This window comes from Schistocerca nitens, chromosome 9, assembly GCF_023898315.1.
Source record: "Schistocerca nitens isolate TAMUIC-IGC-003100 chromosome 9, iqSchNite1.1, whole genome shotgun sequence".
Taxonomy (NCBI): domain Eukaryota; kingdom Metazoa; phylum Arthropoda; class Insecta; order Orthoptera; family Acrididae; genus Schistocerca; species Schistocerca nitens.
This window is the reverse complement of record NC_064622.1, coordinates 498,807,185-498,834,832: the sequence shown is the minus strand read 5'-3', so window position 1 is coordinate 498,834,832 and position 27,648 is coordinate 498,807,185.

Genomic DNA, 27,648 nt, shown 5'->3' with positions numbered 1-27,648 from the left:
TTTCTCATTATGCTTTAAGAATACAGATAATATTACACTTTCTGGTGAATTTGGAGTGCGCTAAAGTTTACATTTTCTTTCGTTAGCAGGTTGACAAGATATCTGTTGGAGCGGCAACATATTCTAGAAGAAAATCGCTAGTGCTGTGCACATAGCATTCTTCACACCGAATGTATCTACGTACAGTGGATGACTGCGGGAACAATTAGTTTTTTGGGAAGTAACAGCTCGATGTTTAAATTTTTTTCATTATGCTTTAAGAATACAGTAAATATTACACATCCTGGTGACCTTGGAGTGTGCTAATGTTTAAATTTTCTTTCGTTAGCAGGTTGACAAGAAATCTGTTGGAGCGGCAACATATTCTAGAAGAAAATCGCTAGTGCTGTGCACATAGCATTCTTCACACAGAATGTATCTACGTACAGTGGATGACTGCGGGAACAATTAGTTTTTTCGGAAGTAACAGCTCGATGTTTAAATTTTTTTCATTATGCTTTAAGAACACAGTAAATATTACACATCCTGGTGACCTTGGAGTGTGCTAATGTTTAAATTTTCTTTCGTTAGCAGGTTGACATGAGATCTGTTGGAGCGGCAACATATTCTAGAAGAAAATCGCTAGTGCTGTGCACATAGCATTCTTCACACCGAATGTATCTACGTACAGTGGATGACTGCGGGAACAATTAGTTTTTTGGGAAGTAACAGCTCGATGTTTAAATTTTTTTCATTATGCTTTAAGAATACAGATAATATAGCACTTTCTGGTGACTTTGGAGTGCGCTAATGTTTACATTTTCTTTCGTTAGCAGGTTGACAAGAAATCTGTTGGAGCGGCAACATATTCTAGAAGAAAATCGCTAGTGCTGTGCACATAGCATTCTTCACACCGAATGTACCTACGTACAGTGGATGACTGCGGGAACAATTAGTTTTTTGCGAGGTAACAGCTCGATGTTTAAATTTTTTTCATTATGCTTTAAGAATACAGTAAATATCACACATCCTGGTGACCTTGGAGTGTGCTAATGTTTAAATTTTCTTTCGTTAGCTGGTTGACATGAGATCTGTTGGAGCCGCAACATATGCTAGAACAAAATCGCTAGTGCTGTGCACATAGCTTTCTTCACACCGAATGTATCTACGTACAGTGGATGACTGCGGGAACAATTAGTTTTTTTGGGAAGTAACAGCTCGATGTTTACATTTTTTTCAGTATGCTTTAAGAATACAGATAATATTACACTTTCTGGTGACTTTGGAGTGCGCTAATGTTTACATTTTCTTTCGTTAGCAGGTTGACAAGAAATCTGTTGGAGCGGCAAAATATTCTATAAAAAAATCGCTAGTGCTGTGCACATAGCATTCTTCACACCGAATGTATCTACGTACAGTGGATGACTGCGGGAACAATTAGTTTTTTGGGAAGTAACAGCTCGATGTTTACATTTTTTCCATTATGCTTTAAGAATACAGTAAATATCACACATCCTGGTGACCTTGGAGTGTGCTAATGTTTAAATTTTCTTTCGTTAGCAGGTTGACATGAGATCTGTTGCAGCGGCAACATATCCTAGAACAAAATCGCTAGTGCTGTGCACATAGCATTCTTCACACCGAATGTATCTACGTACAGTGGATGACTGCGGGAACAATTAGTTTTTTGGGAAGTAACAGCTCGATGTTTAAATTTTTTTCATTATGCTTTGAGAATACAGATAATATTACACTTTCTGGTGACTTTGGAGTGCGCTAATGTTTACATTTTCTTTCGTTAGCAGGTTGACAAGAAATCTGTTGGAGCGGCAACATATTCTAGAAGAAAATCGCTAGTGCTGTGCACATAGCATTCTTCACACCGAATGTATCTACGTACAGTGGATGACTGCGGGAACAATTAGTTTTTTGGGAAGTAACAGCTCGATGTTTAAATTTTTTTCATTATGCTTTGAGAATACAGATAATATTACACTTTCTGGTGACTTTGGAGTGCGCTAATGTTTACATTTTCTTTCGTTAGCAGGTTGACAAGAAATCTGTCGGAGCGGCAACATATTCTAGAAGAAAATCGCTAGTGCTGTGCACATAGCATTCTTCACACCGAATGTACCTACGGACAGTGGATGACTGCGGGAACAATTAGTTTTTTGGGAAGTAACAGCTCGATGTTTAAATTTTTTTCATTATGCTTTGAGAATACAGATAATATTACACTTTCTGGTGAATTTGGAGTGCGCTAAAGTTTACATTTTCTTTCGTTAGCAGGTTGACAAGAAATCTGTTGGAGCGGCAACATATTCTAGAAGAAAATCGCTAGTGCTGTGCACATAGCATTCTTCACACCGAATGTACCTACGTACAGTGGATGACTGCGGGAACAATTAGTTTTTTGGGAAGTAACAGCTCGATGTTTAAATTTTTTTCATTATGCTTTGAGAATACAGATAATATTACACTTTCTGGTGACTTTGGAGTGCGCTAATGTTTACATTTTCTTTCGTTAGCAGGTTGACAAGAAATCTGTTGGAGCGGCAACATATTCTAGAAGAAAATCGCTAGTGCTGTGCACATAGCATTCTTCACACCGAATGTATCTACGTACAGTGGATGACTGCGGGAACAATTAGTTTTTTGGGAAGTAACAGCTCGATGTTTAAATTTTTTTCATTATGCTTTGAGAATACAGATAATATTACACTTTCTGGTGACTTTGGAGTGCGCTAATGTTTACATTTTCTTTCGTTAGCAGGTTGACAAGAAATCTGTTGGAGCGGCAAAATATTCTATAAAAAAATCGCTAGTGCTGTGCACATAGCATTCTTCACACCGAATGTATCTACGTACAGTGGATGACTGCGGGAACAATTAGTTTTTTGGGAAGTAACAGCTCGATGTTTACATTTTTTCCATTATGCTTTAAGAATACAGTAAATATCACACATCCTGGTGACCTTGGAGTGTGCTAATGTTTAAATTTTCTTTCGTTAGCAGGTTGACATGAGATCTGTTGCAGCGGCAACATATCCTAGAACAAAATCGCTAGTGCTGTGCACATAGCATTCTTCACACCGAATGTATCTACGTACAGTGGATGACTGCGGGAACAATTAGTTTTTTGGGAAGTAACAGCTCGATGTTTAAATTTTTTTCATTATGCTTTGAGAATACAGATAATATTACACTTTCTGGTGACTTTGGAGTGCGCTAATGTTTACATTTTCTTTCGTTAGCAGGTTGACAAGAAATCTGTTGGAGCGGCAACATATTCTAGAAGAAAATCGCTAGTGCTGTGCACATAGCATTCTTCACACCGAATGTATCTACGTACAGTGGATGACTGCGGGAACAATTAGTTTTTTGGGAAGTAACAGCTCGATGTTTAAATTTTTTTCATTATGCTTTGAGAATACAGATAATATTACACTTTCTGGTGAATTTGGAGTGCGCTAAAGTTTACATTTTCTTTCGTTAGCAGGTTGACAAGAAATCTGTTGGAGCGGCAACATATTCTAGAAGAAAATCGCTAGTGCTGTGCACATAGCATTCTTCACACCGAATGTATCTACGTACAGTGGATGACTGCGGGAACAATTAGTTTTTTGGGAAGTAACAGCTCGATGTTTAAATTTTTTTCATTATGCTTTGAGAATACAGATAATATTACACTTTCTGGTGACTTTGGAGTGCGCTAATGTTTACATTTTCTTTCGTTAGCAGGTTGACAAGAAATCTGTTGGAGCGGCAACATATTCTAGAAGAAAATCGCTAGTGCTGTGCACATAGCATTCTTCACACCGAATGTACCTACGTACAGTGGATGACTGCGGGAACAATTAGTTTTTTGGGAAGTAACAGCTCGATGTTTAAATTTTTTTCATTATGCTTTGAGAATACAGATAATATTACACTTTCTGGTGAATTTGGAGTGCGCTAAAGTTTACATTTTCTTTCGTTAGCAGGTTGACAAGAAATCTGTTGGAGCGGCAACATATTCTAGAAGAAAATCGCTAGTGCTGTGCACATAGCATTCTTCACACCGAATGTACCTACGTACAGTGGATGACTGCGGGAACAATTAGTTTTTTGGGAGGTAACAGCTCGATGTTTAAATTTTTTTCATTATGCTTTAAGAATACAGTAAATATTACACATCCTGGTGACCTTGGAGTGTGCTAATGTTTAAATTTTCTTTCGTTAGCAGGTTGACATGAGATCTGTTGGAGCGGCAACATATGCTAGAACAAAATCGCTAGTGCTGTGCACATAGCTTTCTTCACACCGAATGTATCTACGTACAGTGGATGACTGCGGGAACAATTAGTTTTTTTGGGAAGTTACAGCTCGATGTTTACATTTTTTTCATTATGCTATAAGAATACAGATAATATTACACTTTCTGGTGACTTTGGAGTGCGCTAATGTTTACATTTTCTTTCGTTAGCAGGTTGACAAGAAATCTGTTGGAGCGGCAAAATATTCTAGAAGAAAATCGCTAGTGCTGTGCACGTAGCATTCTTCACACCGAATGTATCTACGTACAGTGTATGACTGCGGGAACATTTAGTTTTTTGGGAAGTAACAGCTCGATGTTTAAATTTTTTTCAAGATACTTTATGAATACAGTAAACATCACACATCCTGGTGACCTTGGAGTGTGCTAATGTTTAAATTTTCTTTCGTTGGCAGGTTGACATGAGATCTGTTGGAGCGGCAACATATCCTAGAACAAAATCGCTAGTGCTGTGCACATAGCATTCTTCCCACCGAATGTATCTACGTACAGTGGATGACTGCGGGAAAAATTAGTTTTTTGGGAAGTGACAGCTCGATGTTTAAATTTTTTTCATTATGCTTTAAGAATACAGATAATATTACTCTTTCTGGTGACTTTGGAGTGCGCTAATGTTTACATTTTCTTTCGTTAGCAGGTTGACAAGAAATCTGTTGGTGCGGCAACATATCCTAGAACAAAATCGCTAGTGCTGTGCACATAGCATTCTTCACACCGAATGTATCTACGTACAGTGGATGACTGCGGGAACAATTAGTTTTTTGGGAAGTAACAGCTCGATGTTTAAATTTTTTTCATTATGCTTTAAGAATACAGTAAATATTACACATCCTGGTGACCTTGGAGTGTGCTAATGTTTAAATTTTCTTTCGTTAGCAGGTTGACATGAGATCTGTTGGAGCGGCAACATATCCTAGAAGAAAATCGCTAGTGCTGTGCACATAGCATTCTTCACACCGAATGTATCTACGTACAGTGGATGACTGCGGGAACAATTAGTTTTTTGGGAAGTAACAGCTCGATATTTAAATTTTTTTCATTATGCTTTAAGAATACAGTAAACATTACACATCCTGGTGACCTTGGAGTGTGCTAATGTTTAAATTTTCGTTCGTTAGTAGGATGACATGAGATCTGTTGGAGCGGCAACATATCCTAGAACAAAATCGCTAGTGCTGTGCACATAGCTTTCTTCACACCGAATGTATCTACGTACAGTGGATGACTGCGGGAACAATTAGTTTTTTTGGGAAGTAACAGCTCGATGTTTACATTTTTTTCATTATGCTATAAGAATACAGATAATATTACACTTTCTGGTGACTTTGGAGTGCGCTAATGTTTACATTTTCTTTCGTTAGCAGGTTGACAAGAAATCTGTTGGAGCGGCAAAATATTCTAGAAGAAAATCGCTAGTGCTGTGCACATAGCATTCTTCACACCGAATGTATCTACGTACAGTGTATGACTGCGGGAACAATTAGTTTTTTGGGAAGTAACAGCTCGATGTTTAAATTTTTTTTAAGATGTTTTAAGAATACAGTAAATATCACACATCCTGGTGACCTTGAAGTGTGCTAATGTTTAAATTTTCTTTCGTTAGCTGGTTGACATGAGATCTGTTGGAGCGGCAACATATCCTAGAACAAAATCGCTAGTGCTGTGCACATAGCATTCTTCACACCGAATGTATCTACGTACAGTGGATGACTGCGGGAACAATTAGTTTTTTGGGAAGTGACAGCTCGATGTTTAAATTTTTTCCATTATGCTTTAAGAATACAGATAATATTACACTTTCTGGTGACTTTGGAGTGCGCTAATGTTTACATTTTCTTTCGTTAGCAGGTTGACAAGGAATCTGTTGGAGCGGCAACATATCCTAGAAGAAAATCGCTAGTGCTGTGCACATAGCATTCTTCACACCGAATGTATCTACGTACAGTGGATGACTGCGGGAACAATTAGTTTTTTGGGAAGTAACAGCTCGATGTTTAAATTTTTTTCATTATGCTTTAAGAATACAGTAAATATCACACATCCTGGTGACCTTGAAGTGTGCTAATGTTTACATTTTCTTTCGTTAGCAGGTTGACAAGGAATCTGTTGGAGCGGCAACATATCCTAGAAGAAAATCGCTAGTGCTGTGCACATAGCATTCTTCACACCGAATGTATCTACGTACAGTGGATGACTGCGGGAAAAATTAGTTTTTTGGGAAGTGACAGCTCGATGTTTAAATTTTTTTCATTATGCTTTAAGAATACAGATAATATTACTCTTTCTGGTGACTTTGGAGTGCGCTAATGTTTACATTTTCTTTCGTTAGCAGGTTGACAAGAAATCTGTTGGTGCGGCAACATATCCTAGAACAAAATCGCTAGTGCTGTGCACATAGCATTCTTCACACCGAATGTATCTACGTACAGTGGATGACTGCGGGAACAATTAGTTTTTTGGGAAGTAACAGCTCGATGTTTAAATTTTTTTCATTATGCTTTAAGAATACAGTAAATATTACACATCCTGGTGACCTTGGAGTGTGCTAATGTTTAAATTTTCTTTCGTTAGCAGGTTGACATGAGATCTGTTGGAGCGGCAACATATCCTAGAAGAAAATCGCTAGTGCTGTGCACATAGCATTCTTCACACCGAATGTATCTACGTACAGTGGATGACTGCGGGAACAATTAGTTTTTTGGGAAGTAACAGCTCGATATTTAAATTTTTTTCATTATGCTTTAAGAATACAGTAAACATTACACATCCTGGTGACCTTGGAGTGTGCTAATGTTTAAATTTTCGTTCGTTAGTAGGATGACATGAGATCTGTTGGAGCGGCAACATATCCTAGAACAAAATCGCTAGTGCTGTGCACATAGCTTTCTTCACACCGAATGTATCTACGTACAGTGGATGACTGCGGGAACAATTAGTTTTTTTGGGAAGTAACAGCTCGATGTTTACATTTTTTTCAATATGCTATAAGAATACAGATAATATTACACTTTCTGGTGACTTTGGAGTGCGCTAATGTTTACATTTTCTTTCGTTAGCAGGTTGACAAGAAATCTGTTGGAGCGGCAAAATATTCTAGAAGAAAATCGCTAGTGCTGTGCACATAGCATTCTTCACACCGAATGTATCTACGTACAGTGTATGACTGCGGGAACAATTAGTTTTTTGGGAAGTAACAGCTCGATGTTTAAATTTTTTTTAAGATGTTTTAAGAATACAGTAAATATCACACATCCTGGTGACCTTGAAGTGTGCTAATGTTTAAATTTTCTTTCGTTAGCTGGTTGACATGAGATCTGTTGGAGCGGCAACATATCCTAGAACAAAATCGCTAGTGCTGTGCACATAGCATTCTTCACACCGAATGTATCTACGTACAGTGGATGACTGCGGGAACAATTAGTTTTTTGGGAAGTGACAGCTCGATGTTTAAATTTTTTCCATTATGCTTTAAGAATACAGATAATATTACACTTTCTGGTGACTTTGGAGTGCGCTAATGTTTACATTTTCTTTCGTTAGCAGGTTGACAAGGAATCTGTTGGAGCGGCAACATATCCTAGAAGAAAATCGCTAGTGCTGTGCACATAGCATTCTTCACACCGAATGTATCTACGTACAGTGGATGACTGCGGGAACAATTAGTTTTTTTGGGAAGTAACAGATCGATGTTTACATTTTTTTCATTATGCTATAAGAATACAGATAATATTACACTTTCTGGTGACTTTGGAGTGCGCTAATGTTTACATTTTCTTTCGTTAGCAGGTTGACAAGGAATCTGTTGGAGCGGCAACATATCCTAGAAGAAAATCGCTAGTGCTGTGCACATAGCATTCTTCTCACCGAATGTATCTACGTACAGTGGATGACTGCGGGAACAATTAGTTTTTTTGGGAAGTAACAGCTCGATGTTTACATTTTTTTCATTATGCTTTATGAATACAGATAATATTACACTTTCTGGTGACGTTGGAGTGTGCTAATGTTTAAATTTTCTTTCGTTAGCAGGTTGACATGAGATCTGTTGGAGCGGCAACATATCCTAGAACAAAATCGCTAGTGCTGTGCACATAGCATTCTTCGCACCGAATGTATCTACGTACAGTGGATGAATGCGGGAACAATTAGTTTTTTGGGAAGTAACAGCTCGATGTTTAAATTTTTTTCATGATGCTTTAAGAATACAGTAAATATCACACATCCTGGTGACCTTGGAGTGTGCTAATGTTTAGATTTTCTTTCGTTAGCAGGTTACATGAGATCTGATGGAGCGGCAACATATTCTAGAAGAAAATCGCTAGTGCTGTGCACATAGCATTCTTCACACCGAATGTATCTACGTACAGTGGATGACTGCGGGAACATTTAGTTTTTTGGGAAGTAACAGCTCGATGTTTAAATTTTTTTCATTATGCTTTAAGGTTAGAGGAAATATTACACATCCTGGTGACCTTGGAGTGTGCTAATGTTTAAATTTTCTTTCGTTAGCAGGTTGACAAGAAATCTGTTTGAGCGGCAAAATATTCTACAAGAAAATCGCTAGTGCTGTGCACATAGCATTCTTCACACCGAATGTATCTACGTACAGTGGATGACTGCGGGAACAATTAGTTTTTTGGGAAGTAAAAGCTCGATGTTTAAATTTTTTTCATTATGCTTTAAGAATACAGTAAATATTACACATCCTGGTGACCTTGGAGTGTGCTAATGTCTAAATTTTGTTCGTTAGCAGATTGACATGAGACCTGTTGGAGCGGCAAAATATCCTAGAACAAAAGCGCTAGTGCTGTGCACATAGCATTCTTCACACCGAAAGTATCTACGTACAGTGGATGACTGCGGGAACAATTAGTTTTTTGGGAAGTAACAGCTCGATGTTTAAATTTTTTTTTCATTATGCTTTAAGAATACAGTAAATATTACACATCCTGGTGACCTTGGAGTGTGCTAACGTTTAAATTTTGTTTCGTTAGCAGATTGACATGAGATCTGTTGGAGCGGCAACATATCCAAGAACAAAATCGCTAGTTCTGTCCACATAGCATTCTTCACACGGAATGTATCTACGTACAGTGGATGACTGCGGGAACAATTAGTTTTTTGGGAAGTAACAGCTCGATGTTTAAATTTTTTTCATTATGCTTTAAGAATACAGTAAATATTACTCATCCTGGTGACCTTGGAGTGCGCTAATGTTTACATTTTCTTTCTTTAGCAGGTTGACAAGAAATCTGTTGGAGCGGCAACATATTCTAGAAGAAAATCGCTAGTGCTGTGCACATAGCTTTCTTCACACCGAATGTATCTACGTACACTGGATGACTGCGGGAACAATTAGTTTTTTGGGAAGTAACAGCTCGATGTTTAAATTTTTTTCATTATGCTTTAAGGATACAGATAATATAGCACTTTCTGGTGACTTTGGAGTGCGCTAATGTTTACATTTCCTTTCGTTAGCAGGTTGACAAGAAATCTGTTGGAGCGGCAACATATTCTAGAAGAAAATCGCTAGTGCTGTACACATAGCATTCTTCACACCGAATGTATCTACGTACAGTGGATGACTGCGGGAACAATTAGTTTTTTCGGAGGTAACAGCTCGATGTTTAAATTTTTTTCATTATGCTTTAAGAATACAGATAATATTACACTTTCTGGTGACTTTGGAGTGCGCTAATGTTTACATTTTCTTTCGTTAGCAGGTTGACAAGAAATCTGTTGGAGCGGCAACATATTCTAGAAGAAAATCGCTAGTGCTGTGCACATAGCGTTCTTCACACCGAATGTATCTACGTACAGTGGATGACTGCGGGAACAATTACTTTTTTGGGAAGTAACAGCTCGATGTTTAAATTTTTTTCATGATGCTTTAAGAATACAATAAATATCACACATCCTGGTGACCTTGGAGTGTGCTAATGTTTAGATTTTCTTTCGTTAGCAGGTTACATGAGATCTGATGGAGCGGCAACATATTCTAGAAGAAAATCGCTAGTGCTGTGCACATAGCATTCTTCACACCGAATGTATCTACGTACAGTGGATGACTGCGGGAACATTTAGTTTTTTGGGAAGTAACAGCTCGATGTTTAAATTTTTTTCATTATGCTTTAAGGATAGAGGAAATATTACACATCCTGGTGACCTTGGAGTGTGCTAATGTTTAAATTTTCTTTCGTTAGCAGGTTGACAAGAAATCTGTTTGAGCGGCAAAATATTCTACAAGAAAATCGCTAGTGCTGTGCACATAGCATTCTTCACACCGAATGTATCTACGTACAGTGGATGACTGCGGGAACAATTAGTTTTTTGGGAAGTAAAAGCTCGATGTTTAAATTTTTTTCATTATGCTTTAAGAATACAGTAAATATTACACATCCTGGTGACCTTGGAGTGTGCTAATGTCTAAATTTTGTTCGTTAGCAGATTGACCTGAGATCTGTTGGAGCGGCAACATATCCTAGAACAAAATCGCTAGTGCTGTGCACATAGCATTCTTCACACCGAAAGTATCTACGTACAGTGGATGACTGCCGGAACAATTAGCTTTTTGGGAAGTAACAGCTCGATGTTTAAATTTTTTTTCATTATGCTTTAAGAATACAGTAAATATTACAGATCCTGGTGACCTTGGAGTGTGCTAATGTTTAATTTTGTTTTGTTAGCAGATTGACATGAGATCTGTTGGAGCGGCAACATATCCAAGAACAAAATCGCTAGTGCTGTCCACATAGCATTCTTCACACCGAATGTATCTACGTACAGTGGATGACTGCGGGAACAATTACTTTTTTGGGAAGTAACAGCTCGATGTTTAAATTTTTTTCGTTATGCTTTAAGAATACAGATAATATTACACTTTCTGGTGAATTTGGAGTGCGCTAAAGTTTACATTTTCTTTCGTTAGCAGGTTGACTAGAAATCTGTTGGAGCGGCAACATATTCTAGAAGAAAATCGCTAGTGCTGTGCACATAGCGTTCTTCACACCGAATGTATCTACGTACAGTGGATGACTGCGGGAACAATTACTTTTTTGGGAAGTAACAGCTCGATGTTTAAATTTTTTTCATGATGCTTTAAGAATACAGTAAATATCACACATCCTGGTGACCTTGGAGTGCGCTAATGTTTACATTTTCTTTCTTTAGCAGGTTGACAAGAAATCTGTTGGAGCGGCAACATATTCTAGAAGAAAATCGCTAGTGCTGTGCACATAGCTTTCTTCACACCGAATGTATCTACGTACACTGGATGACTGCGGGAACAAATAGTTTTTTGGGAAGTAACAGCTCGATGTTTAAATTTTTTTCATTATGCTTTAAGGATACAGATAATATAGCACTTTCTGGTGACTTTGGAGTGCGCAAATCTTTACATTTTCTTTCGTTAGCAGGTTGACAAGAAATCTGTTGGAGCGGCAACATATTCTAGAGGAAAATCGCTAGTGCTGTACACATAGCATTCTTCACACCGAATGTATCTACGTACAGTGGATGACTGCGGGAACAATTAGTTTTTTCGGAGGTAACAGCTCGATGTTTAAATTTTTTTCATTATGCTTTAAGAATACAGATAATATTACACTTTCTGGTGACTTTGGAGTGCGCTAATGTTTACATTTTCTTTCGTTAGCAGGTTGACAAGAAATCTGTTGGAGCGGCAACATATTCTAGAAGAAAATCGCTAGTGCTGTGCACATAGCGTTCTTCACACCGAATGTATCTACGTACAGTGGATGACTGCGGGAACAATTACTTTTTTGGGAAGTAACAGCTCGATGTTTAAATTTTTTTCATGATGCTTTAAGAATACAGTAAATATCACACATCCTGGTGACCTTGGAGTGTGCTAATGTTTAGATTTTCTTTCGTTAGCAGGTTACATGAGATCTGATGGAGCGGCAACATATTCTAGAAGAAAATCGCTAGTGCTGTGCACATAGCATTCTTCACACCGAATGTATCTACGTGCAGTGGATGACTGCGGGAACATTTAGTTTTTTGGGAAGTAACAGCTCGATGTTTAAATTTTTTTCATTATGCTTTAAGGATAGAGGAAATATTACACATCCTGGTGACCTTGGAGTGTGCTAATGTTTAAATTTTCTTTCGTTAGCAGGTTGACAAGAAATCTGTTTGAGCGGCAAAATATTCTACAAGAAAATCGCTAGTGCTGTGCACATAGCATTCTTCACACCGAATGTATCTACGTACAGTGGATGACTGCGGGAACAATTAGTTTTTTGGGAAGTAAAAGCTCGATGTTTAAATTTTTTTCATTATGCTTTAAGAATACAGTAAACATTACACATCCTGGTGACCTTGGAGTGTGCTAATGTCTAAATTTTGTTCGTTAGCAGATTGACATGAGATCTGTTGGAGCGGCAACATATCCTAGAACAAAATCGCTAGTGCTGTGCACATAGCATTCTTCACACCGAAAGTATCTACGTACAGTGGATGACTGCCGGAACAATTAGTTTTTTGGGAAGTAACAGCTCGATGTTTAAATTTTTTTTCATTATGCTTTAAGAATACAGTAAATATTACACATCCTGGTGACCTTGGAGTGTGCTAATGTTTAATTTTGTTTTGTTAGCAGATTGACATGAGATCTGTTGGAGCGGCAACATATCCAAGAACAAAATCGCTAGTGCTGTGCACATAGCATTCTTCACACCGAATGTATCTACGTACAGTGGATGACTGCGGGAACAATTACTTTTTTGGGAAGTAACAGCTCGATGTTTAAATTTTTTTCGTTATGCTTTAAGAATACAGATAATATTACACTTTCTGGTGAATTTGGAGTGCGCTAAAGTTTACATTTTCTTTCGTTAGCAGGTTGACTAGAAATCTGTTGGAGCGGCAACATATTCTAGAAGAAAATCGCTAGTGCTGTGCACATAGCGTTCTTCACACCGAATGTATCTACGTACAGTGGATGACTGCGGGAACAATTACTTTTTTGGGAAGTAACAGCTCGATGTTTAAATTTTTTTCATGATGCTTTAAGAATACAGTAAATATCACACATCCTGGTGACCTTGGAGTGTGCTAATGTTTAGATTTTCTTTCGTTAGCAGGTTACATGAGATCTGATGGAGCGGCAACATATTCTAGAAGAAAATCGCTAGTGCTGTGCACATAGCATTCTTCACACCGAATGTATCTACGTACAGTGGATGACTGCGGGAACATTTAGTTTTTTGGGAAGTAACAGCTCGATGTTTAAATTTTTTTCATTATGCTTTAAGGATGGAGGAAATATTACACATCCTGGTGACCTTGGAGTGTGCTAATGTTTAAATTTTCTTTCGTTAGCAGGTTGACAAGAAATCTGTTTGAGCGGCAAAATATCCTACAAGAAAATCGCTAGTGCTGTGCACATAGCATTCTTCACACCGAATGTATCTACGTACAGTGGATGACTGCGGGAACAATTAGTTTTTTTGGGAAGTAACAGCTCGATGTTTAAATTTTTTTCATTATGCTTTAAGAATACAGATAATATAGCACTTTCTGGTGACTTTGGAGTGCGCTAATGTTTACAGTTTCTTTCGTTAGCAGGTTGACAAGAAATCTGTTGGAGCGGCAAAATATTCTAGAAGAAAATCGCTAGTGCTGTGCACATAGCCTTCTTCACACCGAATGTATCTACGTACAGTGTATGACTGCGGGAACAATTAGTTTTTTGGGAAGTATCAGCTCGATGTTTAAATTTTTTTCAAGATACTTTAAGAATACAGTAAATATCACACATCCTGGTGACCTTGGAGTGTGCTAATGTTTAAATTTTCTTTCGTTAGCAGGTTGACATGAGATCTGTTGGAGCGGCAACATATCCTAGAACAAAATCGCTAGTGCTGTGCACATAGCATTCTTCACACCGAATGTATCTACGTACAGTGGATGACTGCGGGAACAATTAGTTTTTTGGGAAGTGACAGCTCGATGTTTAAATTTTTTTCATTATGCTTTAAGAATACAGATAATATTACTCTTTCTGGTGACTTTGGAGTGCGCTAATGTTTACAGTTTCTTTCGTTAGCAGGTTGACAAGAAATCTGTTGGAGCGGCAAAATATTCTAGAAGAAAATCGCTAGTGCTGTGCACGTAGCATTCTTCACACCGAATGTATCTACGTACAGTGTATAACTGCGGGAACATTTAGTTTTTTGGGAAGTAACAGCTCGATGTTTAAATTTTTTTCAAGATACTTTATGAATACAGTAAACATCACACATCCTGGTGACCTTGGAGTGTGCTAATGTTTAAATTTTCTTTCGTTAGCAGGTTGACAAGAAATCTGTTGGAGCGGCAACATATTCTAGAAGAAAATCGCTAGTGCTGTACACATAGCATTCTTCACACCGAATGTATCTACGTACAGTGGATGACTGCGGGAACAATTAGTTTTTTCGGAGGTAACAGCTCGATGTTTAAATTTTTTTCATTATGCTTTAAGAATACAGTAAATATCACACATCCTGGTGACCTTGGAGTGTGCTAATGTTTAAATTTTCTTTCGTTACCTGGTTGACATGAGATCTGTTGGAGCGGCAACATATGCTAGAACAAAATCGCTAGTGCTGTGCACATAGCATTCTTCACACCGAATGTATCTACGTACAGTGGATGACTGCGGGAACAATTAGTTTTTTTGGGAAGTAACAGCTCGATGTTTAAATTTTTTTCAATATGCTATAAGAATACAGATAATATTACACTTTCTGGTGACTTTGGAGTGCGCTAATGTTTACATTTTCTTTCGTTAGCAGGTTGACAAGAAATCTGTTGGAGCGGCAAAATATTCTAGAAGAAAATCGCTAGTGCTGTGCACATAGCATTCTTCACACCGAATGTATCTACGTACAGTGTATGACTGCGGGAACAATTAGTTTTTTGTGAAGTAACAGCTCGATGTTTAAATTTTTTTCAAGATACTTTATGAATACAGTCAACATCACACATCCTGGTGACCTTGGAGTGTGCTAATGTTTAAATTTTCTTTCGTTAGCAGGTTGACATGAGATCTGTTGGAGCGGCAACATATCCTAGAACAAAATCGCTAGTGCTGTGCACATAGCATTCTTCACACCGAATGTATCTACGTACAGTGGATGACTGCGGGAACAATTAGTTTTTTGGGAAGTGACAGCTCGATGTTTAAATTTTTTCCATTATGCTTTAAGAATACAGATAATATTACACTTTCTGGTGACTTTGGAGTGCGCTAATGTTTACATTTTCTTTCGTTAGCAGGTTGACAAGAAATCTGTTGGAGCGGCAACATATCCTAGAACAAAATCGCTAGTGCTGTGCACATAGCATTCTTCACACCTAATGTATCTACGTACAGTGGATGAATGCGGGAACAATTAGTTTTTTGGGAAGTAACAGCACGATGTTTAAATTATTTTCATTATGCTTTAAGAATACAGTAAATATTACACATCCTGGTGACCTTGGAGTGTGCTAATGTTTAAATTTTCTTTCGTTAGCAGATTGACATGAGATCTGTTGGAGCGGGAACATATCCTAGAAGAAAATTGCTAGTGCTGTGCACATAGCATTCTTCACACAGAATGTATCTACGTACAGTGGATGACTGCGGGAACATTTAGTTTTTTGGGAAGTAACAGCTCGATGTTTAAATTTTTTTCGTTATTCTTTAAGAATACAGATAATATTACACTTTCTGCTAACTTTGGAGTGCGCTAATGTTTACATTTTCTTTCGTTAGCAGGTTGACAAGAAATCTATTGGAGCGGCAACATATTCTAGAAGAAAATCGCTAGTGTTGCGCACATAGCCTTCTTCACACCGAATGTATCTACGTACAGTGGATGAATGCGGGAACAATTAGTTTTTTGGGAAGTAACAGCTCGATGTTTAAATTTTTTTCACTATGCTTTAAGAATTCAGTAAATATTACACATCCTGGTGACCTTGGAGTGTGCTAATGTTTAAATTTTCTTTCGTTAGCAGGTTGACATGAGATCTGTCGGAGCGGCAACATATCCTAGAACAAAATCGCTAGTGCTGTGCACATAGCATTCTTCACACCGAATGTATCTACGTACAGAGGATGACTGCGGGAACAATTAGTTTTTTGGGAAGTATAAGCTCGATGTTTTTAATTTTTTTCATGATGCTTTAAGAATACAGTAAATATCACACATCCTGGTGACCTTGGAGTGTGCTAATGTTTAGATTTTCTTTCGTTAGCAGGTTACATGAGATCTGATGGAGCGGCAACATATTCTAGAAGAAAATCGCTAGTGCTGTGCACATAGCATTCTTCACACCGAATGTATCTACGTACAGTGGATGACTGCGGGAACATTTAGTTTTTTGGGAAGTAACAGCTCGATGTTTAAATTTTTTTCATTATGCTTTAAGGATAGCGGAAATATTACACATCCTGGTGACCTTGGAGTGTGCTAATGTTTAAATTTTCTTTCGTTAGCAGGTTGACAAGAAATCTGTTTGAGCGGCAAAATATTCTACAAGAAAATCGCTAGTGCTGTGCGCATAGCATCCTTCACACCGAGTGTATCTACGTACAGTGGATGACTGCGGGAACAATTAGTTTTTTGGGAAGTAACAGCTCGATGTTTAACTTTTTTTCATTATGCTTTAAGAATACAGTAAATATTACTCATCCTGGTGACCTTGGAGTGTGCTAATGTTTAAATTTTGTTTCGTTAGCAGATTGACATGAGATCTGTTGGAGCGGCAACATATTCTAGAAGAAAATCGCTAGTGCTGTGCACATAGCATTCTTCACACCGAATGTATCTACGTACAGTGGATGACTGCGGGAACATTTAGTTTTTTGGGAAGTAACAGCTCGATGTTTAAATTTTTTTCATTATGCTTTAAGGATGGAGGAAATATTACACATCCTGGTGACCTTGGAGTGTGCTAATGTTTAAATTTTCTTTCGTTAGCAGGTTGACAAGAAATCTGTTTGAGCGGCAAAATATTCTACAAGAAAATCGCTAGTGCTGTGCACATAGCATTCTTCACACCGAATGTATCTACGTACAGTGGATGACTGCGGGAGCAATTAGTTTTTTTGGGAAGTAACAGCTCGATGTTTAAATTTTTTTCATTATGCTTTAAGAATACAGATAATATAGCACTTTCTGGTGACTTTGGAGTGCGCTAATGTTTACAGTTTCTTTCGTTAGCAGGTTGACAAGAAATCTGTTGGAGCGGCAAAATATTCTAGAAGAAAATCGCTAGTGCTGTGCACATAGCCTTCTTCACACCGAATGTATCTACGTACAGTGTATGACTGCGGGAACAATTAGTTTTTTGGGAAGTATCAGCTCGATGTTTAAATTTTTTTCAAGATACTTTAAGAATACAGTAAATATCACACATCCTGGTGACCTTGGAGTGTGCTAATGTTTAAATTTTCTTTCGTTAGCAGGTTGACATGAGATCTGTTGGAGCGGCAACATATCCTAGAACAAAATCGCTAGTGCTGTGCACATAGCATTCTTCACACCGAATGTATCTACGTACAGTGGATGACTGCGGGAACAATTAGTTTTTTGGGAAGTGACAGCTCGATGTTTAAATTTTTTTCATTATGCTTTAAGAATACAGATAATATTACTCTTTCTGGTGACTTTGGAGTGCGCTAATGTTTACAGTTTCTTTCGTTAGCAGGTTGACAAGAAATCTGTTGGAGCGGCAAAATATTCTAGAAGAAAATCGCTAGTGCTGTGCACGTAGCATTCTTCACACCGAATGTATCTACGTACAGTGTATAACTGCGGGAACATTTAGTTTTTTGGGAAGTAACAGCTCGATGTTTAAATTTTTTTCAAGATACTTTATGAATACAGTAAACATCACACATCCTGGTGACCTTGGAGTGTGCTAATGTTTAAATTTTCTTTCGTTAGCAGGTTGACAAGAAATCTGTTGGAGCGGCAACATATTCTAGAAGAAAATCGCTAGTGCTGTACACATAGCATTCTTCACACCGAATGTATCTACGTACAGTGGATGACTGCGGGAACAATTAGTTTTTTCGGAGGTAACAGCTCGATGTTTAAATTTTTTTCATTATGCTTTAAGAATACAGTAAATATCACACATCCTGGTGACCTTGGAGTGTGCTAATGTTTAAATTTTCTTTCGTTACCTGGTTGACATGAGATCTGTTGGAGCGGCAACATATGCTAGAACAAAATCGCTAGTGCTGTGCACATAGCATTCTTCACACCGAATGTATCTACGTACAGTGGATGACTGCGGGAACAATTAGTTTTTTTGGGAAGTAACAGCTCGATGTTTAAATTTTTTTCAATATGCTATAAGAATACAGATAATATTACACTTTCTGGTGACTTTGGAGTGCGCTAATGTTTACATTTTCTTTCGTTAGCAGGTTGACAAGAAATCTGTTGGAGCGGCAAAATATTCTAGAAGAAAATCGCTAGTGCTGTGCACATAGCATTCTTCACACCGAATGTATCTACGTACAGTGTATGACTGCGGGAACAATTAGTTTTTTGTGAAGTAACAGCTCGATGTTTAAATTTTTTTCAAGATACTTTATGAATACAGTCAACATCACACATCCTGGTGACCTTGGAGTGTGCTAATGTTTAAATTTTCTTTCGTTAGCAGGTTGACATGAGATCTGTTGGAGCGGCAACATATCCTAGAACAAAATCGCTAGTGCTGTGCACATAGCATTCTTCACACCGAATGTATCTACGTACAGTGGATGACTGCGGGAACAATTAGTTTTTTGGGAAGTGACAGCTCGATGTTTAAATTTTTTCCATTATGCTTTAAGAATACAGATAATATTACACTTTCTGGTGACTTTGGAGTGCGCTAATGTTTACATTTTCTTTCGTTAGCAGGTTGACAAGAAATCTGTTGGAGCGGCAACATATCCTAGAACAAAATCGCTAGTGCTGTGCACATAGCATTCTTCACACCTAATGTATCTACGTACAGTGGATGAATGCGGGAACAATTAGTTTTTTGGGAAGTAACAGCACGATGTTTAAATTATTTTCATTATGCTTTAAGAATACAGTAAATATTACACATCCTGGTGACCTTGGAGTGTGCTAATGTTTAAATTTTCTTTCGTTAGCAGATTGACATGAGATCTGTTGGAGCGGGAACATATCCTAGAAGAAAATTGCTAGTGCTGTGCACATAGCATTCTTCACACAGAATGTATCTACGTACAGTGGATGACTGCGGGAACATTTAGTTTTTTGGGAAGTAACAGCTCGATGTTTAAATTTTTTTCATTATTCTTTAAGAATACAGATAATATTACACTTTCTGCTAACTTTGGAGTGCGCTAATGTTTACATTTTCTTTCGTTAGCAGGTTGACAAGAAATCTATTGGAGCGGCAACATATTCTAGAAGAAAATCGCTAGTGTTGCGCACATAGCCTTCTTCACACCGAATGTATCTACGTACAGTGGATGAATGCGGGAACAATTAGTTTTTTGGGAAGTAACAGCTCGATGTTTAAATTTTTTTCACTATGCTTTAAGAATTCAGTAAATATTACACATCCTGGTGACCTTGGAGTGTGCTAATGTTTAAATTTTCTTTCGTTAGCAGGTTGACATGAGATCTGTCGGAGCGGCAACATATCCTAGAACAAAATCGCTAGTGCTGTGCACATAGCATTCTTCACACCGAATGTATCTACGTACAAAGAATGACTGCGGGAACAATTAGTTTTTTGGGAAGTATAAGCTCGATGTTTTTAATTTTTTTCATGATGCTTTAAGAATACAGTAAATATCACACATCCTGGTGACCTTGGAGTGTGCTAATGTTTAGATTTTCTTTCGTTAGCAGGTTACATGAGATCTGATGGAGCGGCAACATATTCTAGAAGAAAATCGCTAGTGCTGTGCACATAGCATTCTTCACACCGAATGTATCTACGTACAGTGGATGACTGCGGGAACATTTAGTTTTTTGGGAAGTAACAGCTCGATGTTTAAATTTTTTTCATTATGCTTTAAGGATAGCGGAAATATTACACATCCTGGTGACCTTGGAGTGTGCTAATGTTTAAATTTTCTTTCGTTAGCAGGTTGACAAGAAATCTGTTTGAGCGGCAAAATATTCTAGAAGAAAATCGCTAGTGCTGTGCACATAGCATTCTTCACACCGAATGTATCTACGTACAGTGGATGACTGCGGGAACAATTAGTTTTTTCGGAGGTAACAGCTCGATGTTTAAATTTTTTTCATTATGCTTTAAGAATACAGTAAATATCACACATCCTGGTGACCTTGGAGTGTGCTAATGTTTAAATTTTCTTTCGTTACCTGGTTGACATGAGATCTGTTGGAGCGGCAACATATGCTAGAACAAAATCGCTAGTGCTGTGCACATAGCATTCTTCACACCGAATGTATCTACGTACAGTGGATGACTGCGGGAACAATTAGTTTTTTTGGGAAGTAACAGCTCGATGTTTAAATTTTTTTCAATATGCTATAAGAATACAGATAATATTACACTTTCTGGTGACTTTGGAGTGCGCTAATGTTTACATTTTCTTTCGTTAGCAGGTTGACAAGAAATCTGTTGGAGCGGCAAAATATTCTAGAAGAAAATCGCTAGTGCTGTGCACATAGCATTCTTCACACCGAATGTATCTACGTACAGTGTATGACTGCGGGAACAATTAGTTTTTTGTGAAGTAACAGCTCGATGTTTAAATTTTTTTCAAGATACTTTATGAATACAGTCAACATCACACATCCTGGTGACCTTGGAGTGTGCTAATGTTTAAATTTTCTTTCGTTAGCAGGTTGACATGAGATCTGTTGGAGCGGCAACATATCCTAGAACAAAATCGCTAGTGCTGTGCACATAGCATTCTTCACACCGAATGTATCTACGTACAGTGGATGACTGCGGGAACAATTAGTTTTTTGGGAAGTGACAGCTCGATGTTTAAATTTTTTCCATTATGCTTTAAGAATACAGATAATATTACACTTTCTGGTGACTTTGGAGTGCGCTAATGTTTACATTTTCTTTCGTTAGCAGGTTGACAAGAAATCTGTTGGAGCGGCAACATATCCTAGAACAAAATCGCTAGTGCTGTGCACATAGCATTCTTCACACCTAATGTATCTACGTACAGTGGATGAATGCGGGAACAATTAGTTTTTTGGGAAGTAACAGCACGATGTTTAAATTATTTTCATTATGCTTTAAGAATACAGTAAATATTACACATCCTGGTGACCTTGGAGTGTGCTAATGTTTAAATTTTCTTTCGTTAGCAGATTGACATGAGATCTGTTGGAGCGGGAACATATCCTAGAAGAAAATTGCTAGTGCTGTGCACATAGCATTCTTCACACAGAATGTATCTACGTACAGTGGATGACTGCGGGAACATTTAGTTTTTTGGGAAGTAACAGCTCGATGTTTAAATTTTTTTCATTATTCTTTAAGAATACAGATAATATTACACTTTCTGCTAACTTTGGAGTGCGCTAATGTTTACATTTTCTTTCGTTAGCAGGTTGACAAGAAATCTATTGGAGCGGCAACATATTCTAGAAGAAAATCGCTAGTGTTGCGCACATAGCCTTCTTCACACCGAATGTATCTACGTACAGTGGATGAATGCGGGAACAATTAGTTTTTTGGGAAGTAACAGCTCGATGTTTAAATTTTTTTCACTATGCTTTAAGAATTCAGTAAATATTACACATCCTGGTGACCTTGGAGTGTGCTAATGTTTAAATTTTCTTTCGTTAGCAGGTTGACATGAGATCTGTCGGAGCGGCAACATATCCTAGAACAAAATCGCTAGTGCTGTGCACATAGCATTCTTCACACCGAATGTATCTACGTACAAAGAATGACTGCGGGAACAATTAGTTTTTTGGGAAGTATAAGCTCGATGTTTTTAATTTTTTTCATGATGCTTTAAGAATACAGTAAATATCACACATCCTGGTGACCTTGGAGTGTGCTAATGTTTAGATTTTCTTTCGTTAGCAGGTTACATGAGATCTGATGGAGCGGCAACATATTCTAGAAGAAAATCGCTAGTGCTGTGCACATAGCATTCTTCACACCGAATGTATCTACGTACAGTGGATGACTGCGGGAACATTTAGTTTTTTGGGAAGTAACAGCTCGATGTTTAAATTTTTTTCATTATGCTTTAAGGATAGCGGAAATATTACACATCCTGGTGACCTTGGAGTGTGCTAATGTTTAAATTTTCTTTCGTTAGCAGGTTGACAAGAAATCTGTTTGAGCGGCAAAATATTCTACAAGAAAATCGCTAGTGCTGTGCGCATAGCATCCTTCACACCGAGTGTATCTACGTACAGTGGATGACTGCGGGAACAATTAGTTTTTTGGGAAGTAACAGCTCGATGTTTAACTTTTTTTCATTATGCTTTAAGAATACAGTAAATATTACTCATCCTGGTGACCTTGGAGTGTGCTAATGTTTAAATTTTGTTTCGTTAGCAGATTGACATGAGATCTGTTGGAGCGGCAACATATCCTAGAACAAAATCGCTAGTGCTGTGCACATAGCATTCTTCACACCGAATGTATCTACGTACAGTGGATGACTGCGGGAACAATTAGTTTTTTTGGAAGTAACAGCTCGATGTTTAAATTTTTTTCATTATGCTTTAAGAATACAGTAAATATTACTCATCCTGGTGACCTTGGAGTGCGCTAATGTTTACATTTTCTTTCTTTAGCAGGTTGACAAGAAATCTGTTGGAGCGGCAAAATATTCTAGAAGAAAATCGCTAGTGCTGTGCACGTAGCATTCTTCACACCGAATGTATCTACGTACAGTGTATAACTGCGGGAACATTTAGTTTTTTGGGAAGTAACAGCTCGATGTTTAAATTTTTTTCAAGATACTTTATGAATACAGTAAACATCACACATCCTGGTGACCTTGGAGTGTGCTAATGTTTAAATTTTCTTTCGTTAGCAGGTTGACAAGAAATCTGTTGGAGCGGCAACATATTCTAGAAGAAAATCGCTAGTGCTGTACACATAGCATTCTTCACACCGAATGTATCTACGTACAGTGGATGACTGCGGGAACAATTAGTTTTTTCGGAGGTAACAGCTCGATGTTTAAATTTTTTTCATTATGCTTTAAGAATACAGTAAATATCACACATCCTGGTGACCTTGGAGTGTGCTAATGTTTAAATTTTCTTTCGTTACCTGGTTGACATGAGATCTGTTGGAGCGGCAACATATGCTAGAACAAAATCGCTAGTGCTGTGCACATAGCATTCTTCACACCGAATGTATCTACGTACAGTGGATGACTGCGGGAACAATTAGTTTTTTTGGGAAGTAACAGCTCGATGTTTAAATTTTTTTCAATATGCTATAAGAATACAGATAATATTACACTTTCTGGTGACTTTGGAGTGCGCTAATGTTTACATTTTCTTTCGTTAGCAGGTTGACAAGAAATCATATGGAGCGGCAACATATTCTAGAAGAAAATCGCTAGTGCTGTGCACATAGCATTCTTCACACCGAATGTACCTACGTACAGTGGATGACTGCGGGAACAATTAGTTTTTTGGGAGGTAACAGCTCGATGTTTAAATTTTTTTCAAGATACTTTATGAATACAGTCAACATCACACATCCTGGTGACCTTGGAGTGTGCTAATGTTTAAATTTTCTTTCGTTAGCAGGTTGACATGAGATCTGTTGGAGCGGCAACATATCCTAGAACAAAATCGCTAGTGCTGTGCACATAGCATTCTTCACACCGAATGTATCTACGTACAGTGGATGACTGCGGGAACAATTAGTTTTTTGGGAAGTGACAGCTCGATGTTTAAATTTTTTCCATTATGCTTTAAGAATACAGATAATATTACACTTTCTGGTGACTTTGGAGTGCGCTAATGTTTACATTTTCTTTCGTTAGCAGGTTGACAAGAAATCTGTTGGAGCGGCAACATATCCTAGAACAAAATCGCTAGTGCTGTGCACATAGCATTCTTCACACCTAATGTATCTACGTACAGTGGATGAATGCGGGAACAATTAGTTTTTTGGGAAGTAACAGCACGATGTTTAAATTATTTTCATTATGCTTTAAGAATACAGTAAATATTACACATCCTGGTGACCTTGGAGTGTGCTAATGTTTAAATTTTCTTTCGTTAGCAGATTGACATGAGATCTGTTGGAGCGGGAACATATCCTAGAAGAAAATTGCTAGTGCTGTGCACATAGCATTCTTCACACAGAATGTATCTACGTACAGTGGATGACTGCGGGAACATTTAGTTTTTTGGGAAGTAACAGCTCGATGTTTAAATTTTTTTCATTATTCTTTAAGAATACAGATAATATTACACTTTCTGCTAACTTTGGAGTGCGCTAATGTTTACATTTTCTTTCGTTAGCAGGTTGACAAGAAATCTATTGGAGCGGCAACATATTCTAGAAGAAAATCGCTAGTGTTGCGCACATAGCCTTCTTCACACCGAATGTATCTACGTACAGTGGATGAATGCGGGAACAATTAGTTTTTTGGGAAGTAACAGCTCGATGTTTAAATTTTTTTCACTATGCTTTAAGAATTCAGTAAATATTACACATCCTGGTGACCTTGGAGTGTGCTAATGTTTAAATTTTCTTTCGTTAGCAGGTTGACATGAGATCTGTCGGAGCGGCAACATATCCTAGAACAAAATCGCTAGTGCTGTGCACATAGCATTCTTCACACCGAATGTATCTACGTACAGAGGATGACTGCGGGAACAATTAGTTTTTTGGGAAGTATAAGCTCGATGTTTTTAATTTTTTTCATGATGCTTTAAGAATACAGTAAATATCACACATCCTGGTGACCTTGGAGTGTGCTAATGTTTAGATTTTCTTTCGTTAGCAGGTTACATGAGATCTGATGGAGCGGCAACATATTCTAGAAGAAAATCGCTAGTGCTGTGCACATAGCATTCTTCACACCGAATGTATCTACGTACAGTGGATGACTGCGGGAACATTTAGTTTTTTGGGAAGTAACAGCTCGATGTTTAAATTTTTTTCATTATGCTTTAAGGATAGCGGAAATATTACACATCCTGGTGACCTTGGAGTGTGCTAATGTTTAAATTTTCTTTCGTTAGCAGGTTGACAAGAAATCTGTTTGAGCGGCAAAATATTCTACAAGAAAATCGCTAGTGCTGTGCGCATAGCATCCTTCACACCGAGTGTATCTACGTACAGTGGATGACTGCGGGAACAATTAGTTTTTTGGGAAGTAACAGCTCGATGTTTAACTTTTTTTCATTATGCTTTAAGAATACAGTAAATATTACTCATCCTGGTGACCTTGGAGTGTGCTAATGTTTAAATTTTGTTTCGTTAGCAGATTGACATGAGATCTGTTGGAGCGGCAACATATCCTAGAACAAAATCGCTAGTGCTGTGCACATAGCATTCTTCACACCGAATGTATCTACGTACAGTGGATGACTGCGGGAACAATTAGTTTCTTTGGAAGTAACAGCTCGATGTTTAAATTTTTTTCATTATGCTTTAAGAATACAGTAAATATTACTCATCCTGGTGACCTTGGAGTGCGCTAATGTTTACATTTTCTTTCTTTAGCAGGTTGACAAGAAATCTGTTGGAGCGGCAACATATTTTAGAAGAAAATCGCTAGTGCTGTGCACATAGCTTTCTTCACACCGAATGTATCTACGTACACTGGATGACTGCGGGAACAATTAGTTTTTTGGGAAGTAACAGCTCGATGTTTAAATTTTTTTCATTATGCTTTAAGAATACAGATAATATAGCACTTTCTGGTGACTTCGGAGTGCGCAAATCTTTACATTTTCTTTCGTTAGCAGGTTGACAAGAAATCTGTTGGAGCGGCAACATATTCTAGAAGAAAATCGCTAGTGCTGTGCACATAGCTTTCTTCACACCGAATGTATCTACGTACAGTGGATGACTGCGGGAACAATTAGTTTTTTGGGAAGTAACAGCTCGATGTTTAAATTTTTTTCATGATGCTTTAAGAATACAGTAAATATCACACATCCTGGTGACCTTGGAGTGTGCTAATGTTTAGATTTTCTTTCGTTAGCAGGTTACATGAGATCTGATGGAGCGGCAAAATATTCTACAAGAAAATCGCTAGTGCTGTGCACATAGCATTCTTCACACCGAATGTATCTACGTACAGTGGATGACTGCGGGAACAATTAGTTTTTTGGGAAGTAAAAGCTCGATGTTTAAATTTTTTTCATTATGCTTTAAGGATACAGTAAATATCACACATCCTGGTGACCTTGGAGTGTGCTAATGTTTAAATTTTCTTTCGTTAGCTGGTTGACATGAGATCTGTTGGAGCGGCAACATATCCTAGAACAAAATCGCTAGTGCTGTGCACATAGCATTCTTCACACCGAATGTATCTACGTACAGTGGACGACTGCGGTAACAATTAGTTTTTTTGGGAAGTAACAGCTCGATGTTTACATTTTTTTCATTATGCTATAAGAATACAGATAATATTACACTTTCTGGTGACTTTGGAGTGCGCTAATGTTTACATTTTCTTTCGTTAGCAGGTTGACAAGAAATCTGTTGGAGCGGCAAAATATTCTAGAAGAAAATCGCTAGTGCTGTGCACATAGCCTTCTTCACACCGAATGTATCTACGTACAGTGTATGACTGCGGGAACAATTAGTTTTTTGGGAAGTAACAGCTCGATGATAAATTTTTTTCAAGATACTTTAAGAATACAGTAAATATCACACATCCTGGTGACCTTGGAGTGTGCTAATGTTTAAATTTTCTTTCGTTAGCAGGTTGACATGAGATCTGTTGGAGCGGCAACATATCCTAGAACAAAATCGCTAGTGCTGTGCACATAGCATTCTTCACACCGAATGTATCTACGTACAGTGGATGACTGCGGGAACAATTAGTTTTTTGGGAAGTGACAGCTCGATGTTTAAATTTTTTTCATTATGCTTTAAGAATACAGATAATATTACTCTTTCTGGTGACTTTGGAGTGCGCTAATGTTTACATTTTCTTTCGTTAGCAGGTTGACAAGAAATCTGTTGGTGCGGCAACATATCCTAGAACAAAATCGCTAGTGCTGTGCACATAGCATTCTTCACACCTAATGTATCTACGGATAGTGGATAACTGCGGGAACAATTAGTTTTTTGGGAAGTAACAGCTCAATGTTTAAATTTTTTTCATTATGCTTTAAGAAAACAGTAAATATTACACATCCTGGTGACCTTGG